This window comes from Pseudorca crassidens, chromosome 21 (genome assembly GCF_039906515.1).
Source record: "Pseudorca crassidens isolate mPseCra1 chromosome 21, mPseCra1.hap1, whole genome shotgun sequence".
NCBI lineage: Eukaryota > Metazoa > Chordata > Mammalia > Artiodactyla > Delphinidae > Pseudorca > Pseudorca crassidens.
In genome coordinates this window covers 27,555,354-27,568,165 of record NC_090316.1, presented here as the reverse complement: position 1 = coordinate 27,568,165, position 12,812 = coordinate 27,555,354, and the positions used below count along the sequence as shown (strand labels likewise).

The 12,812-nt window shown below is 53.2% G+C and overlaps 1 protein-coding gene and 1 long non-coding RNA gene across 5 annotated transcripts in view; one reads left to right on the top strand and one right to left on the bottom strand.

The window, feature by feature from the left end:
* The window catches only part of KBTBD11 (kelch repeat and BTB domain containing 11), a 25,782-nt gene extending 15,928 nt beyond the window's left edge, over window positions 1-9,854 (bottom strand). Inside the window, exon 1 of one of the 4 annotated variants that reach the window (XM_067721598.1) lies at window positions 9,396-9,854. The gene's annotated coding sequence lies outside the window, so the exon portion shown is untranslated. The other 3 variants (XM_067721596.1, XM_067721599.1, XM_067721597.1) reach the window with 3 other exon arrangements.
* On the top strand, window positions 8,911-12,812 carry LOC137215976 (uncharacterized). The gene is made up of 3 exons (XR_010939520.1): window positions 8,911-9,053; window positions 10,029-10,313; window positions 11,551-12,812. It is a non-coding gene; the product is annotated as an uncharacterized lncRNA (long non-coding RNA).

The window sequence follows — 12,812 nt, the reverse complement described above, 5'->3', positions numbered from 1 at the left end:
AGTTCCAGTCGAATTGAAATATGGGAAAGTTAAATAAAAACTCACATTTTATCATTTTTAAAGCTCTAAGCTCTTGGTTTGATAACAGAGAGACTTGTCCGAAATCACACGCCTATTACTGGCCGGTTAGAACCCAGATTTCTCTCCTATTAATCTCACTTGTTTATTTACCATTATTGGCGTAAATGGAAAGCAAGATAGAAACCCCTCTCTCTGTGGTCCGTCCTGCTTTGCTTTAGTTAAGATGTAACGACAGAGTCCCTGCCTTGCCCTCCTGCTGCACCTGTGTCCTCAGGCTTCTCAGAAACGGTGCTGTTGACCTAGTACATCCCCCCTCCGGCTCAGCGGGCCCTGGGAAAGGGCCTGAGCCTCGCATGGAAACCACAGCCAAGCAGAACCACCTCCTGCCTGGATGTCCGGAGGAGCAGCACGGCGGGGAGATTACAGGGAGAGGAACTGACCCGAATTCAACACGTGGTCTCTGTCCTCAAAGCAACGAGGGTGGCTCAGTGGGACAAGAAGGCTGATGAGATGCTAGCTCACCTGTTTCCGAAGCAGAAATCAAGACAGATGTTCTGATGAGTGTGAGTTCACCCACATGAGCCTCAAGAGAGGCCATTCCTATCAGGCCAGTCCTGACACAGCCAGGAATGAGTGGATGCAAAGACGAAATATTTAAATTATCTTGAGATTGAATCCGAGGAAACGATGTTATTAGCCTGCTGCCTTTGCAAACTCTTTTAACATCTGACTCAAAAGAGTTTACAGAGGAAGGTTGCCAACATCTTGATTTTTATGGCGTTTTCCCCCTAAAATGTGGCTTTGGGGTGAATGGCTGCAGTGGGTTCAGGGTGAGAGAGGTCACTTCAGTCTCAGAAAGATGAGTATTTTGGAAAACGGCGCTCCACCCTGGCAAATGCCACAGTAGGTCAGGCATGTGAAGACTCTGGGGGGCTTCGCAGGCGGGCGGGCGGTCCAGTGGTTACGACTCCGCCTTCCAGTGCAGGGGGTGCGGGTTTGCTCCCTGGTCAGGGAGCTAAGATCCCACATGCCCCTGGGCGGAAAAAACCAAAACATACAACAGAAGCAACATTGTAACAAATTCAACAAATATTTGAAAAATGGTCCACATCCAAAAAAGAAATCTTAAAAGAAAGCAAAACTCTGAGGCTGTGACTCCTGCGTGTGACGCTAGCACCGACATGCCTCCCCCGCCCCCAGACAGCATCTTACCACAGTCTGGCCATCCGGGTCCGGAATTCCACGAGGAGGCGGCCGCTCCCCGAGAGCAAAAGGCAGCTGTAAAGCGGCACAGCGGGGGTGGGGGACGGTGTCTGCATTCCTGGTCACAGCACAGCTGCCCCCCGCCCGGAGCACCCACTCAGAGCATCCTCACCAGGAGACGTGGGCTCCGCCGCGTCAGCACCTCACCCGGGGGCCCCAGGCCACACCACCGATGCTCCTTCTGGAGGCCGGGCCCCCTCTGGCCATGCATCCGGCTGGCTTCTTTCTCTTTGGGGGTCTCTGGCAGGCAGCTCTGTCCCTCACAGCCCAGCCCTTGGTGACCAGGCTCCGGAAAGGGCTGCAGGTTTTAGAGAATCTTCCACAGACACCAGAACGGGCCCTTTCAGAGCCTGAGGACACGACAGCATCAAGCTGCAACACCAACCCACCTTCACCCACAAGCCTATGACCTTCCAGAAGCCGTGCGGGCGGCTCTGCTCTGCTCCTGGCCCACAGCCCTCAGGCGACAGGAGACGGCCTGACCCCTCAACAAAACCCAGCCTCGTCCAGAACATCACGACGTCCAGCAACTGGGACCAAAGCGCCGCCGCTGTGGACAATCAGAGGCCGCCAGAGGCTTGAGGACAAGGCTACTGTTCAGAGCCGTCTTACTAGGAAAACAATGGACGGTCATCAAGGAATACGACCGGCAAATTGCACTATATTCAGTACATGTAGTCAGTATGTAGCCAGTAGAAACCCCACTCTTGGTGGAGGGATAAATTAGGAGTTTGGGATTGACATATACACACTACTATGTATAAAATAGATAAACGACAAGGACCTACTGTATAGCATAGGGAACTATACTCAACATCTTGTAATAACCTATAAGGGAACAGAATCTGAAAAAGAATATATATATATATGTATGTGTAACTGAATCACTTTGCTGTATACCTGAAACTAACACAACATTGTAAATCAACTATACTTCAATAAAAAATAAATTTAAAAAATTTTAAACACCCCGCCCAACACACACACACAACAGGGGAAAAAAAACAATGAGAATAATACCAAAAGGTTTAAAAGGCATGTTGATAGTGAGAATTATGAGTGACTTTTTTTCATAACTCTTGGTATCTTCAAATTGTCTATAATGAATATGTATATTTTTAGAATCAGAAAAATTCTATGTATATACACATCTCTCTATAGATGTGTATACATATACAAGAATGTGTACGTGTGTATGTGTACAGTTACATCTCTGTGCACGTGTATGTGTGTGCACCAGTGTGTGCATAAAATAAAATGACTCAAGTTTTGGTTGGGCCCCAAGAAAGAATACTTGGTAGAAAAATATGGTCAAATGAAAGCTTTCTTATAATGTCCAGGCTTTTAGGCACAGAACTATGAAATGAAGGATCCATTTCGTTAAATCCCCGGCCTGATTTAGGTTGTAGGTTTGAAGAAAAAAAATGTTGACACTGAAGACGTGCTGTATCTCAGAATTGCCAAGGGTTTTACCAGTCCCAGAATCCTTCCCCAAACTGGGAACGTTGCAGTTGAGAGATGGCAGAGCACCTGGTCCAGCCCTTCCCTGTGTTTCACACACACAGGAAGAAACAGAGACCAGAGAGGGTAAGCCACTTGCCCAGGGGCACACAGCTCTTAAGTGCTGTGCTAAATTAGAAGCCACACCCTAGGACCCCTGCCAGCTTCACTCCCTGCACTATCTCAACTCCAGAAACCTAAACACAATGAGAACAAGTCTAAGACCCAGTGATTTTCATAATTTCTACAAATCCCATGACGCTGAAGAAGACGCAGTTTCTGGGGTTGACGTCACAGAGCTGAGAGCTCCAGTGTTTCTTTGTCTTCGCTGGTGAAATGACCAGACAGAAGGACCTGGGAAGATCCGGCCACCTGTGCACCTCGTCCCGGGGCTGCTGGGACTCCACAGCAGCGACAAGTGCCCCCGAGTTCACAGCCTGAGTGACCAGGCCCCGAGGCCACCCCACACACGCACCTGGGCCACGTCGAAGCCACACGAGGTCAGCTGGATTAAAAGCCCTTGTGCAAAAGCGTAGAAGTCTTCTCAGAGCCTGTAATGCTGACCAAAAGGCGGCAGGTGCCTACACTTCATTTCAAAGTTTCACGCAGGTATTCCACCTCATTTGGCACATAACTGGGCCTACGTCTTCCATCTCAATGTTTCTCCTCAAAATATCAAACCCTTTACAATAAGTAGTAAGAACGGTTGCACGAGAAAGGAATCAAGGTGCTGTCTGTTTGACATAAAAGAAATGAAGACAATTTTTCTTTATATCTTGACTTCTACATCAAGATGATTATCTACATGGATAAAAGTACTTAGTCTTATTTCCTACTCAATCAAACAGTGATTTCCATGCACTCAAAAGACAGGAGTTGGCACAGGTGAGAGCCTCGTGCAGACTGACGGGATCAATACGCAGCAGAGCCGTGACATAAGCTGAGGACTGGATCTACTGCCCATCATGTTTCTATTCCCTGTGTCACCCCGGTGACTTGACTCCACTAACCAAAGGACCAGGGAGGGTGAGACTTCTCCCCTCACACAAGGTCCCCTACACTCAGAGCCCAGAAAGTGCCCGGCCTTTGGGAGACATAGACCTCGACATCCAGGCACCTGGGCCTCATGGGAGGGCGGGCTGAGGGCCACACACAGAGCTGCAGGGTGGGCAGCACAGGCCCCGAGGAGCCGCCACAGCCCCCTGGCCACTGGCCAGCCAGGTGGAAGGAGCTAGAGGGCAGGGGTGGCTGGGGAGTGCAGGACGCAGCCCATCCTTTCCAAGGTGACCTCGATCCAGCCCACCCGCACGCTCTTCTCACAGGGGACAATGGCTCCCCGGATGTCTGCATGTGTGCCCTGGTCTCTGGATCCTAAACACTGGTGATGATGGTGAGGTGAGGCTGTGCTGAAAACAGCAATAATACAGATTCCTCTCTTAGGACCCAGAACTCGGATGCCCGGTGCCAACGTGTAAGAAGTCCGGGGACACCAGATGCCCGGCTGGAGGGAGCACAGCGAGAGGCCACGGAGACACTGTGCTGGGCGCCGGGTCCAGCCCCGCTGCCCTCGTGCTCCCAGCCGGGCTGCAGATGTGCGTGTCCGCCTCCAGATAATTCATTTGAGCTTCCCCGCCAGACGGCAGGTTTATAAGCCAAGTCAACTCCGTTGTTTTGAGCCAGTATGTTTGGACTGGTCCGTTATGCACCCGCCTGGACGGTGCTGCCACCAGAGCAGGAACCCGCGGCAAGCTCAGCGGTCCCAGCTGGGCAGCAGGCAGCCAGTGGGCAGATGCCTCTGGGCTCCGAAGCAGTTGCTAGCGGGGCTCCGAGGACAGGTGGATGGGGTTCCTGGACAGGGCTCTGGAGGGCAGGGCTCAGCAGCACCGTGGCCACATGATGCTGGAGACGGAGGATGCGCTGGGTGGGCTGGATGACACTGGAGGAGACTTCCAGGCAGGGCCCGGGTCACCCTACTGAGCTCTGTCTCTGTGACCTGATGAGATGAGAGAGGAGAGCGGAAGAAGGAAGGGTTCCGTTTTCAAGTGCGATTTGGAGCAAATATAAAGGAACCAGGCCCCACTGGGATGGAAGATAAAGCTCTTCTCTTTCCCAGCCCTTGCGACACTGTCAAATTAAGATGGGGCCTCAGAGCAAAGACCGATCCAGGTGGCACCATCAGATGCCCTGTTAAGACCTCATAAATACCTGAGGGGACACTAGACACAGGCCCTGGAGGTCCAAGGTAGAGAAAGGACTTATGTGCATCTGTGGACGGAGCTTTCGTCTGGTGGCTTGAATCCCAACAGATCCAGAGAAAACCCACAACGTGTTTAAGATAATTGTACGGGAAGAGACACTGCCAACTTGGAGTAAACGGAACAGATCAGCACGAAGAGAAACCAGGGAAGAGGCTGAGAAAACCGCTGAGCTGCGAACACCAGGCACTTCTCAGGAAACAAGAAGGATGACTCGGAGGGCAGAACCTAGAATCCACAGAGCAGCGCCAAGAGCACTGGAGGTCCACCCCCAGGAACAGGAACCCCGCCAGCGGGTGCCCGACTGCACTGCAGGGCCGTCACGGGCCAGAGGTCACCGTGCGCCTCCACTCCCCTGTCTGAACAGGACAGTTGCCATGGTTACTTTTATGTGTCAGCCTGGTTGGGCCATAGGACCCAGGTGTTTGGTCAAGTACCAGCCTAGACGTTGCTGTGAAGGTATTTTTAGATGGGATTAATATTCGGCATCAGTAGACTTGGAACAAACAGTTCCCTCTCCGCAGTGTCTGGTAAGACTTGCTTCCTGGTTCACAGACAGCATCTTCTCCCTGGGTCCTCACGTGGGGGAAGGGGAGAGGGAGCTCTCGGGAGTCTGTGTTATGAGGGCACTGATCCCATCATGGGGTTCCACCCTCATGCCTCATCACCTCCCAAAGCCCCCCCTTCCTAATACCATCACCAGGGGATTAAGGTTCAACATGTGAATTTGGAGAAGACCGACATTTAGTCCACGGCAGGCACTAAGCTTGTGGGGTTGGTCATCAGACAACCACGCCAACTGGAATGAGCGTCCTGTCACCCGTGTTGTGGACTATAGCCCACGGCACTGGGAAGCTACTGGCCGTCCAACATCATAGTATTTGTGTCTTTAAATGACCACCCTGACGACTGTAAGAGGAACCGATCAAGGGGGAAGGGCAGCTGTGTGAAGCCCACCTGGAACCACTGCAGTGGGAGCAGGGGGTGACGGGTGGCTCAGACAAAGGCAGCAGACTTGGCATCTGTACCAAGGTCCTCATGACTAAGACTTTTCAGAAAACGGTGCTAACAGCATCCAACAGCAGCACAGTGGTTATCAGCTTACAAGACGTTCTGTCCACAACATCCCACGGAATGGGGATCCCTTTGTGATTCAGTACATCTCAGTTCTGTAAAATTAACACACGTCCTACTCCATCAAGGCCTAGAGAGCAAAGTTCCATCAATTTACATAGAGGAAATGCCACAATTAATTAGGAATCAAAATTATATTAAGTTACAAATCTATGACATGGCCTAGGGGCCCCTCCCGGCCTTCCTTCCGTTCTCTGCTGCGCCAGGCCCCTCTGAGCACCATCTCCCCTGGGCCGTCCCCTGCCGTCCTCCTTTGTCAGGCCTCATCATCCTTCAGACCCCAACTCAAAACCCCTTCATCAGATGCTTTCATAGGGGTTTATTCCTTTCATTTAGGCCACTTGTCTGCTTGTTATTACACATGAATTAACATGATTGTATTTTTAATGCCTTTCACCTTATTGGAACCTAAGCCGCAGGGGGTGGCGGGGGTGAGGACCTGTGCCTGTTTTAGATGCCATGGCATTCCCAGCACTGTGCCTGACCTGGGGTAGACATTCGATAAATGTTTGTGAAAGAAAAAACTGGCTTTTAATCGGTCAAATATTGCAGAAGACCTGCAACGGCTTCAATTTCCACGGCACTGTTTAATATTCGTTCTGGCAGGAGTTGGGTTGTTGGTAAAAGGCAAACTCCTGGAAGTTTCTGCTGTATTCCAAAGCTCATTGCTCATTGTTAACTATGTCCCAAAGAGGTGCAGGTGCCAACACTATACTTTCAGCATAATTACAATAAATCCAACAGAAAAAACTGAAATCAAGGCCACAGGGGAGACACTAATCCCTTGAACTCCTGAGAAAAGCAGATTTGTCCTGAGTCACCAGGGGAAGATGTGCAAAATGACGGGGCTGGTTTCTGGTCTGAACACTGACGGCCTCTCGGGGCACCTCTAAGGCCAACCCCACATCTGTCCTCCGAGGGGCATTACAGCTGCCTAAGTAATTCCAGCTTCACTGCAGAGCTATGATTATGGACAATTTATGCTGTCGGCGTTTAGAAAAAAACTGAAATAGGATCCCAGATGGAGGTCCCACAGCACAGAGGGCCCCCAGTTTCAGTACAGGGACAAAAGTAGACTAAAAAGAGGCCTCCTGCCTTCCCGCTGACAACGTGGCTACTTGTATCAGAACATATGGAAATGAAATCAAGCACTGGCGACTGCCAGGAAAGATGTTCAGAGATTTGGTTCCAGATCCTTCTGTTCTGCCAGGGCTGGAGCCAGCAGCAGGCAAAGTCCTCTGCAGGTGAAGGAGGGCCCGCCCTAAGGAACGCCCAGACACTAGGACAGCAAGATGACCACACGAAGCCAGGCTGCCCCAACAGCTCAGTCCCGATCTAGGATGAACACTTAACTGTTCTCTCCCCTCCTCCCAAGCCCAAGACTGCCTTAAATCCTGTAAGCAAAATCTTTGAGCTATTTTCATTGTGTTCTGATTATTTTATCAGCAATGCCTGTGCAATTGACATTAAACGCTGGAAAGACTTTCTTTCTTTAAAATTTTGCTGTGTTAGGCCCCAAAGGGAGAGTTGTAATGCCAGTTACCAGAAGCGCGCATTCCCTGGGCTGTCCCTGGGCAAATCTGAGTGCGATGGAGAGCTTCCTTCTGCGTTTCATGGGTGGGGAGGGGGGAGGATTCTAACAATAGGACCCCATTAACTGGGGATAAAAGGCCAAAGGGCAACATCGGCGTCCATTAAGGGTCCTAATTAGAGGCTGCGCAACTGTTGGTAGATGGGGACTGGAGGAAGGTGACAACAGGCCAGGCACAGAGTGAACTGGCCCCTCCACTGCGCGCAGCGCAGGGGCTTAAAAACCTGACCGTAAAGCGCCTTCAGTGCTTTGAGCGAAATAAAGCTTATTACATTGATTTGTTCTTTTTCTTTCCCTTAGAACAGATGTGAGGGTGGGTGGAGACAAAGGATGTGGTTCTGTAGGAACCGAAGAAGTGGTAGAATTTTTTAAAACCTTCCTTCTTTAACGTTACAGGCGCAGCCCCCCGAGGGAGGCTGGGGTCCCCCAGCACGAGCGCGCGTCGGGGGTGGGAGGCCTGCTGCGGCAATGCATGTAACCTCCCCGCCGGCCGTGTCAGCCGGTTCCACGCAGTCTTTATTTAAATGTTGCTCATTTTCGTACCCCCTCGCCCCCGCGCCATCATGCTGTCAGGCACGTTCAAACCTGAGCAACAAGCACTGCTGGTGGGCCGTCTGGTCGGTCAGTGGGGCAAAGCCTCCGTGAAAAGAAAGCACGCGCTGTGCACCAGCCCCCAGCACCCCACGAGCCCTCAGCAATCCCGGCAGCATAAGCAGCGGACCCTGGGGGTCGCGAGGGTCTCGGCCGGTGGGCATCGGAGGAGAGAGCGAGAGGCGCCTCCGCATCTTCCTCCCCTCCCCCGGGAACCAGGTCCGGGAGGGACCTCCCACCCGCTTCCTGTGCCCCGCGGGATGGACGCTCCAGAGGCAGCGCGGCCCGGCCACGACCGTCTGCGAGGCACGGCCCGGGCAGCCCGGCACCGAGCCCAGACACCCCTCGGAAGGGGGAAGCGGCCGGGCCCGCCATCCTACAGCGTGGCCGCGAGCCCGGGCCGCCTGCCCAAGGAGCGCTCAGCCTGGGCAGCTGGGCGCGGACGCGGGGTGCGGCTCCTCCCCGCTGGGCTCCGGGCCGCTCCGCCCCCGGGTTGGCTCCGGCTGGGCTGGGCGCGCGGAGGCGCGACTGGCGGCGGAAAGGACAGTGGCCACGCCGCCCCCGGGGCTGGGTCCTCGGAGGCGGTCACCGCGGGCACAGCGCGGGGACCGGCCGTCACCCGCTTCCGGCAGGAGCGCCCTAGGGAGTCCCCGCGCCGCGGCCCCCTCCTCCACGCGGCGCCCGGGAGCGGGACGGGGGTCCGCCCACCCCGTTCCCCACACCCCCGCCGCGGGCGGGGCCACCCCCGGCCCCCGCCCCACGCCGGCCCCCGCCCCCGCCCCGGCGGCCACCCCCGTCCCGACCAGCGCCCACCCCGCGACCCCCGCCCGCTTATCCTCCGCCTCCTGGGGCGTCTCGCCGCTGCCTCCCCCGCTTCGGGGCCCACGCCTACCTCTCAGCTCTGCGCCTCGCCCTCCACCCCGGCGCCCACCCAAGCCCAGGACCCGGAACCCTCGCCAGGGTCTCCGACGCGCATGCGCGGGGCTCTTCCCGCGCACCTGTGAGAACGCCCGCGGGCGGGGCGGCCGCCTTCCGCGCACCTGTGCGAGCGCCCGCGGGTTCCCGAGCATCTTCCCGCGCGGCCAGGCCCGGCCCGACGAGTGCCCCCTGCGCCCCTGGCCTGCCTTGGCGGCAGCGGGCCCGGCACTCACCGCGTCCGTGGAGGCCGTGCCTGGAGCCCCGCCGCTCCGAGCAGCGCGCCGAGGCGGGGACGCGGGGACGTGGGCGGGAGGGTGGCCGCAGCCCCCGGCAGGGCGCGCAGGCTCCGGACTGGAGCGCGCCGGCGCGGCCCCGAGTCCAGGTCAGCCCGCCCCGCGCCCTCCGCTCGCTTAACCCTTTCCAGGCGCAGGGAGGTCCCGCGGACACCCGGCTCGAGGCGGGGGAGCGGCGCCCACCGCAGGCGCATCCGTGCGCGCACGTGAGGGGCGCGGGCTGCGCGCTGGGCCCTGTGGCACCTCGTAGATGCTGAGCTTTAATCCAGCAACGCCCCAACAAGGAGCGAGGAACAGGTTACCGCCAGCGCTCTAGGCTTTGCCAGCTCTCTTTTGTGTCCTAGCCCCCGCCCCCCCAAAAAACCATGAAATAATGTAATTTAGTGTTTATGATTTGGAAACTTAGGGACGATGCATTGTTGAAATATTTAGTGGTTAAGAAAACTGCCTACATCCTTACAGACTCCAGAACAAAAAGGAAAACATTCAGAACACCCAAGTAGAGGAAGCGCTGAAACTTGTTCTTGTATCTGGAGACGTGGCCCCCACCAGCTCCAGGTCCCTGCAGCGGGATCGGGGCGCAGGACGACGAGGGACCGCCCGAACCTCGAACCACGATAAGGAGCAAGATCCCCAAAGACCTGACAGCGGAGAGGGACGAAGTGCCCTCCGACCTGGGCTGCTTTCTGTTCCTGCGCACAGCTGCTTCCTGCCGGGTCAGCTCCAGTTAAGACTGGACCCCTGATGGTAAATGCTATTTTTAAAGGTTTCGTGAAAAAGTGATTAAATTTCCATAGGCACAGAGAGGCTGAGCCTTTACTTCTTTTTCTTTTTAAAAATTTTGCCTTCAACAGTCTCTGCCAGTTAAATGTTATGGGCCCTTCGGTTTTCAGTACCAGAGTTAATACCCTGAGAACGTCCTTAAAAAACATCTTTGTTTACTTGCTAAGTAGAATACATCAAGATTTGGGTTAAAGGAAGCAGAAACTGAGCAAACTATCGGGAAATAACTTTTTTAAATGATCAGTTAGGGACTTCCCTGGCAGTCCAGTGGTTAAGACTCCGCCCTTCCAATGCAGAGGGCATGGGTTCCATCCCTGATGGGGGAATGAAGATCCCACATGCTGGGTGGCCAAATAAATAAAATAAAATAAAATAAAAATATCAGTTAACTGTAGCGGAAACAGACCTTTTGGAGGCTGAAATAGTTCCCATCATGTGCCATTTTTATTTTACCCATTGTATGTCAGAAATATTTTAGAATCTACTGGGATATTTTCAATGCATCTCTGTTTACCTTTTTACATGGAGACCGCATGTAACTAGCCTACCCTACACCATGATTTAAAGATGTCTGGAGGGGAGTTTAAAGGCATTTCCCCAGCACCCGTGCCATCTTTTCAAGAGATACATTGCGCTGGCCCACAGCATCAGGGCTTCATCTGGCCTCCCCGCCCACCTTTGTGGATAAGCCCCCAGTGACCACTCAGCTTTCCCCAGTCACAGGTGCTGTCCCCACAGAGGTCCTGGTCTGTCCTCTCCACCACTCTGCCAGCTTCCAGCGATGTGCTAATCAGTCATATTTAACTTCTCTTCCCACTGGATTTTACAGTGCTTGGCATATACTAAGTTCTCAATAAGTATTTATTGAAGGAATGAAAAAATAAATGAATTAACTTAAAACATCCATGCAACCTCTACACCATCTAGTAGAGGAGTGTGGGGAACCCCATTTATTTTCAGACTTTAGATGTTTTATTTTTAAAACTGCACTCTGGCCCCAATATGGTCAATGGAAATTGCTGAGGAACATGACATTTAATTAGGAGTTCATTCAAATGCCAGGGACCTGTAGATTTCCTGAAATTGAAGCTGGGGTATAAAAATGCCAAGAAGAAGGACTAGCTATCTTAAATATTTTTTAAAAAACATCCATTTCAAGAGTATTTCAAGAAAACTATTTTACTGTTTAAATCCTCCACAGCTCAGGGACAGCCTGCTCGTGCACGGTAGACTTGAAGCGTGCAAACATATCACCACGCAAAACTGTGCCCAAAAATTAGAACCGAAGCTCATGGAATCATCCTGAGCGTGACGGTTTACAGGCCCCTGAACGCAGAGTCTGGGGACCCGGGTTCCAGGTTCGGGGGACTCTGAACCACATTTGGAAGCTGCCTGGAGCAGTGGAGAGAGCAAACCTTTGGAATTCGGCCGGCTGGATTTCCAAAAACAATTTCACCACTCCAAGTCCTGTGCATTTTGGACAAGACACTGTGCCCACTGTCCTTCTGTGTAAAGTGGTGGTATGGCTGCCCTCCCCACGGGACAGACCGAGACGACGGGCACAATGCACTTCGTGCCTCGGGTGTTAATCTTGGGGGAGCACCGCTCACACTTGTCGCTTCTGTCACTGCCCCCCCGGGTGACCTCCAGCAAATATTTTTACCTCCCCAGCTGTGTCCCCCATAGAGTTTGCATCGTGCACACAAGGGGGATGGCTGGTAAGTCACAGCTGCTTGTTCCGAGCCCCGTTAGGACCCTGGATGGTGTTTTCCTCCGTGTGCTAGTGCCAGATAACAGATCATTTCCCCAAAGTGTTAACGGCTCATAAGAGTTCATGCACCACCCCACTCAGCCTTCCAAAAGGAAAAAAAAAAGCAATTAAATTCCAGTAGCTGTCAGGAATTGATCCAACTGCTACAAAGCACTTTGAGTCTCTTGGCATGAAAAATTAATTAGAATATCTGTGTGTTGTCGTGGAAACCGCATTCCCCGGTTCATTCTATCCATTTTGTACAAAAGGAAATCCCTCGTCCCCCCAGTGCCCCCCTATATTCACCCAAGCCCAGCCTGACTACTCTGTTCAGCTCTGATGAACTCTGGGTGCGTCTGCATCCTTTCGTAAGCTACTCCTGAAATATTGGAAGCTCTTTTTCTCATGTCTGAGTGTTTCCAAGTATCTTATAAGCCGGTGCCTGAGAACCCTGTGCTCAGAATAGAGGATGCTGCCCAGCTCTCTGGAACATCACGGACCCCAGACTGCCAACGGTGGACATAGATGGGACCGTGCACCGGTCGTGTCAGCGCAAACATTTCATATCATACACAGTCCCTGGTCCAAGCTAATGCCTTAGTAACCCTGATTGGAACAGGACAACAGAGGCCTGTCTCTTTAGCCTCATGCAACAGCCAGCACTGTGATGGGCGAAGTCATCCTCAGTCACTGCCGAATCAGCGATCCAGTGA